Genomic DNA, 6,313 nt, shown 5'->3' with positions numbered 1-6,313 from the left:
GGATGAGTAGACCGCCCTCTGTCTCTGTATCACAGACTCAGTGGATGAGTAGACCGCCCCCTGTCTCCGTATCACAGAGTCAGTGGATGATTAGACCGGCCCCTGTCTCTGTATCAAAGACTCAGGGGATGAGTAGACCACCCCCTTTCTCTTTATTATAGACTCAGGGGATGAGTTGATTGCCCCCTGTCTCTCTACCATAGACTCAGGGGTTTGATTAGAGCGCCCCCTGTCTCTGTATCACAGACTCAGGGGATGAGTAGACCGCCCCCTTGTCTCTGTATCACAGACTCAGTGGATGAGTAGACCGACCCCCGTCTCTGTATCATCGACTCAGGTGATGAGCAGACCGCCTCCTGTCTCTGTATCACAGACTCAAGGAATGAGTAGACCGCCCCCTTGTCTCTGTATCACAGACTCAGTGGATGAATAGACCGCCCCCTGTCTCTGTCTCACATAGTCAGTGGATGAGTAGACCGTCCCCTGTCTCTGTATCACAGACTCAGTGGATGAGTAGACCGCCCCCTGTCTCTGTATCACAGACTCAGTGAATGAGTAGAACGCCCCCTGACTCTGTCTCACATAGTCAGTGGATGAGTAGACCGCCCCCTGTCTCTGTATCACATACTCAGGGGATGTGTAGAGCGCCCCCTGTCTCTGTATCACAGACTCAGTGGATGAGTAGACCGCCCCCTGTCTCCGTATCACAGAGTCAGTGGATGATTAGACCGGCCCCTGTCTCTGTATCAAAGACTCAGGGGATGAGTAGACCGCCCCCTTTCTCTTTATTATAGACTCAGGGGATGAGTTGATTGCCCCCTGTCTCTCTACCATAGACTCAGGGGTTTGATTAGAGCGCCCCCTGTCTCTGTATCACAGACTCAGGGGATGAGTAGACCGCCCCCTTGTCTCTGTATCACAGACTCAGTGGATGAGTAGACCGACCCCCGTCTCTGTATCATCGACTCAGGTGATGAGCAGACCGCCTCCTGTCTCTGTATCACAGACTCAAGGAATGAGTAGACCGCCCCCTTGTCTCTGTATCACAGAATCAGTGGATGAATAGACCGCCCCCTGTCTCTGTCTCACATAGTCAGTGGATGAGTAGACCGTCCCCTGTCTCTGTATCACATACTGAGTGGATGAGTAGACCGCCCCCTGTCTCTGTCTCACAGTCAGTGGATGAGTAGACCGTCCCCTGACTCTGTATTACAGACTCAGTGGATGAGTTGACCGCCCCCTGTCTCTGTATCACAGACTGAGTGGATGAGTAGACCGCCCCCTGTCTCTGTCTCACAGTCAGTGGATGAGTAGACCGTCCCCTGACTCTGTATTACAGACTCAGTGGATGAGTAGACCGCCCCCTGTCTCTGTATGACAGACTCAGTGGATGAGTAGACCGCCCTCTGTCTCTGTATCACAGACTCAGTGGATGAGTAGACCGCCCCCTGTCTCTGTATTACAGACTCAGTGGATGAGTAGACCGCCCCCTGTCTCTGCATCAAAGACTCAGGGGATGAGTAGACCGCCCCCTGTCTCTGCATCACAGACTCAGGGGATGAGTAGAGCGCCCACTGTCTCTTTTTTACAGACTCAGTGGATGAGTAGACCGCCCCCTGTCTCTGTATGACAGACTCAGTGGATGAGTAGACCGCCCTCTGTCTCTGTATCACAGACTCAGTGGATGAGTAGACCGCCCCCTGTCTCCGTATCACAGAGTCAGTGGATGAGTAGACCACCCCCTTTCTCTTTATTATAGACTCAGGGGATGAGTTGATTGCCCCCTGTCTCTCTACCATAGACTCAGGGGTTTGATTAGAGCGCCCCCTGTCTCTGTATCACAGACTCAGGGGATGAGTAGACCGCCCCCTTGTCTCTGTATCACAGACTCAGTGGATGAGTAGACCGACCCCCGTCTCTGTATCATCGACTCAGGTGATGAGCAGACCGCCTCCTGTCTCTGTATCACAGACTCAAGGAATGAGTAGACCGCCCCCTTGTCTCTGTATCACAGACTCAGTGGATGAATAGACCGCCCCCTGTCTCTGTCTCACATAGTCAGTGGATGAGTAGACCGTCCCCTGTCTCTGTATCACAGACTCAGTGGATGAGTAGACCGCCCCCTGTCTCTGTATCACAGACTCAGTGAATGAGTAGAACGCCCCCTGACTCTGTCTCACATAGTCAGTGGATGAGTAGACCGCTCCCTGTCTCTGTATCACAAACTCAGTGGATGAGTAGACCGCCCCCTGTCTCTGTATCACATACTCAGGGGATGTGTAGAGCGCCCCCTGTCTCTGTATCACAGACTCAGTGGATGAGCAGACCGCCCCCTGTCTCTGTCTCACATAGTCAGTGGATGAGTAGACCGCCCCCTGTCTCTTAATTACACACTCAGGGGATGAGTAAACTGCCTCCTGTCTTTGGATCACAGACTCCGGGGATGAGGAAACTGCCCGTTCTCTCTGTCGCACAGACTCAGGTGATGATTAGACCGCCTCCTGTCTCTGTATCACAGACTTAGGGGGTGATTAGTCAGCCCCCTGTCTCTGTATCACAGCCTCAAGGGATGAGTAGACCGCACCCTGTCTCTGTATCACAAACTCAGGGGATGCGTAGACCGCCCCTGTCTCTGTATCACAAACTCAGGGGATGCGTAGACCGCCCCTGTCTCTGTATCACGGACTCAATGGATGAGTAGACCGCCCCCTGTCTCTGTGTCATCGACTCAGGTGATGAGCAGACCGCCTCCTGTCTCTGTATCACAGACTCAAGGAATGAGTAGACCGCCCCCTTGTCTCTGTATCTCAGAGTCAGTGGATGAGTAGACCGCCCCCTGTTTCTGTATCACATACTCAGGGGATGAGTAGAGCGCCCCCTGTCTCAGCATCACAGACTCAGTGGATGAGTAGACCGCCCCCTGTCTCTGCATCACAGACTCAGTGGATGAGTAGACCGCCCCCTGTCTCTGTCTCACAGTATCAGTGGATGAGTAGACAGCCCCTGTCTCTGTATCACGGACTCAATGGATGAGTAGACCGCCCCCTGTCTCTGTGTCATCGACTCAGGTGATGAGCAGACCGCCTCCTGTCTCTGTATCACAGACTCAAGGAATGAGTAGACCGCCCCCTTGTCTCTGTATCTCAGAGTCAGTGGATGAGTAGACCGCCCCCTGTTTCTGTATCACATACTCAGGGGATGAGTAGAGCGCCCCCTGTCTCAGCATCACAGACTCAGTGGATGAGTAGACCGCCCCCTGTCTCTGTATCACAGACTCAGTGGATGAGTAGACCGCCCCCTGTCTCTGTCTCACAGTATCAGTGGATGAGTAGACCGTCCCCTGTCTCTGTATCACAGACTCAGTGGAAGAGTAGACTGCCCACTCTCTCTGTATCACAGACTCAGTGGATGAGTAGACCGCCCCCTGTCTCTGTCTCACAGTCAGTGGATGAGTAGACCGGCCCCTGTCCCTGTCTCACAGACTCAGTGGATGAGTAGACTGCCCCCAGTCTCTGTATCACAGACTCAGTGGATGAGTAGACCGCCCCCTGTCTCTGTCTCACAGTCAGTGGATGAGTAGACCGGCCCCTGTCTCTGTCTCACAGACTCAGGGGATGAGTAGACAGCCCCCTGTCTCTGCATCACAGACTCAGGGGATGATTAGACCGCCTCCTGTCTCTGTATCACAGACTTAGGAGGTGATTAGTCAGCCTCCTGTCTCTGTATCACAGCCTCAAGGGATGAGTAGACCGCACCCTGTCTCTGTATCAAAGACTCAGGGGATGAGTAGACCGCCCCCTGTCTCTGTATGACAGACTCAGTGGATGAGTAGACCGCCCCCTGTCTCCGTATCACAGAGACAGTGGATGAGTAGACCGGCCCCTGTCTCTGTATCAAAGACTCAGGGGACGAGTAGAGCGCCCACTGTCTCTTTATCATAGACTCAGGGGATGAGTTGACAGCCCCCTGTCTCTCTATCATGGACTCAGGGGTTTGATTAGAGCGCCCCCTGTCTCTGTATCACAGATTCAGGGGATGAGTAGACCGCCCCCTTGTCTCTGTATCACAGACTCAGTGGATGAGTAGACCGCCCCCTGTCTCTGTATCACATACTCAGGGGATGAGTAGAGCGCCCCCTGTCTCTGTATCACAGACTCAGTGGATGAGTAGACCGCCCCCTGTCTCTGTCTCACATAGTCAGTGGATGAGTAGACCGTCCCCTGTCTCTGTATCACAGACTCAGTGGATGAGTAGACTGCCCCTTGTCTCTGTATCACAGACTCAGTGGATGAGTAGACCTCCCCCTGTCTCTGTATCACAGACTCAGTGGATGAGTAGACCGCCCCCTGTCTCTGTGTGACAGACTCAGTGGGTGAGTAGACTGGCCCCTGTCTCTGTATCACAGACTCAGTGGATGAGTAGACTGGCCCCTGTCTCTGTATCACACACTCAGAGGATGAGTAGAGCGCCTCCTGTCTCTGTATCACAGCCTCAAGGGATGAGTAGACCACACCCTGTCTCTGAATCAAAGACTCAGGGGATGAGTAGACAGCCCCCTGTCTCTGTCTGACAGACTCAGTGGATGAGTAGACCGCCCCCTGTCTCCGTATCACAGAGTCAGTGGATGATTAGACAGGCCCCTGTCTCTGTATCAAAGACTCAGGGGAAAGTAGACCGCCCCCTGTCTCTGCATCACAGACTCAGGGGATGAGTAGAGCGCCCACTGTCTCTGTATAACAGACTCAGGGTATGAGTATTCCGCACACTGTCTTTGTATCACAGACCCAGGGGATGAGTAAACTGCCCCCTTTCTCTGTATCACAGAGTCAGTGCATGAGTAGACCGTCACCTGTCTCTGTATCACAGACTCAGTGGATGAGTAGACCGCCCCCTGTCTCTGTATCACAGACTCAGGGGATGAGTAGACCGCCCCCTGTCTCTGTATCACAGACTCAGGGGATGTGTAGACCGCCCCTGTCTCTGTATCACAGACTCAGTGGATGAGAAGACCGCTCCCTGTCTCTGTATCACAAACTGAGGGGATGAGTAGACCGCCCCCTGTCTCTGTTTCACAGACTCAGGGGATGAGTAGACCGCCCCCTGTCACTGTATCACAAACTGAGGGGATGAGTAGACCGCCCCCTGTCTCTGTATCACAGACTCAGGGGATGGGTACACCGCCCCCTTCCTCTTTATCAAAGACTCAGGGGATGAGTAGACCGCCCCCTGTCTCTGTATCACAGAGTCAGTGGATGAGTAGGCCGTCATCTGTCTCTGTGTCACAGACTCAGTGGATGAGAAGACCGCCGCCTGTCTCTGTCTCACAAATTTTGGGGATAAGTAGATCGCCCCCTGTCTCTGCATCACACAGTCAGTGGATGAGTAGACACTCCCTGTCTCTATGTCACAGATTCAGGCGATGAGCAGACTGCCCCCTGTCTCTGTATCACAGACTCAGGGGATGAGTAGACCGCCCCCTGTCTCTGTATCACAGAGTCAGTGGATGAGAAGATCGCCCCCTGTCTCTGTATCACAGACTGAGGGGATGAGTAGACCGACCCCTGTCTCTGCACCACATACTGAGGGGATGAGCAGACTGCCCCCTGTCTCTGTATCACAGACTCAGTGGATGAGTAGACCGCCCCCTGTCTCTGTATCTCAGACTCAGGGGATGAGTAGAGCGCGCCCTGACTCTGTGTCACAGACTCAGGGGATGAGTAGACCGCCCCCTGTCTCTGTATCTCAAACTGAGGGGATAAGTAGACCGCCCCCTGTCTTTGTATCACAAACTCAGGGGATAAGTAGACCGCCCCCTGTCTCTGTATCACAAACTGAGGGGATAAGTAGACCGCCCCCTGTCTCTGTATCACAGACTCAGTGGATGAGTAGACCGCCCTCTGTCTCTGTATCACAAACTGAGGGGCTGAGTAGACCGTCCGCTGTCTCTGTATCACAAACTGAGGGGAGAAGTAGACCGCCCCCTGTCTCTCTATCACAAACTCAGGGGATGAGTAGACCGCCCCCTGTCTCTGTGTCACAGTCTCAGGGGATGAGTAGACCGCCCCTTTTCTCTCTTTCACAAACTCAGGGGATGAGTAGACCGCCCCCTGTCTCAGTATCACAGACTCAGGGGATGAGTAGACCGCCCCCTGTCTCTGTATCACAGAGTCAGTGCATGAGTAGACCGTCACCTGTCTCTGTATCACAGACTCAGTGGATGAGTAGACCGCCCCCTTTCTCTGTATCACAAACTGAGGGGTTGAGTATACTGCCCCATTTCTCTGTGTCACAGACTGAGGGGATGAGTTGACCG

Source organism: Heterodontus francisci, unplaced genomic scaffold (assembly GCF_036365525.1).
Source record: "Heterodontus francisci isolate sHetFra1 unplaced genomic scaffold, sHetFra1.hap1 HAP1_SCAFFOLD_159, whole genome shotgun sequence".
NCBI classification, from domain to species: domain Eukaryota; kingdom Metazoa; phylum Chordata; class Chondrichthyes; order Heterodontiformes; family Heterodontidae; genus Heterodontus; species Heterodontus francisci.
The sequence above is the reverse complement of the archived record's forward strand: the minus strand, read 5'-3'. Positions refer to the sequence as shown.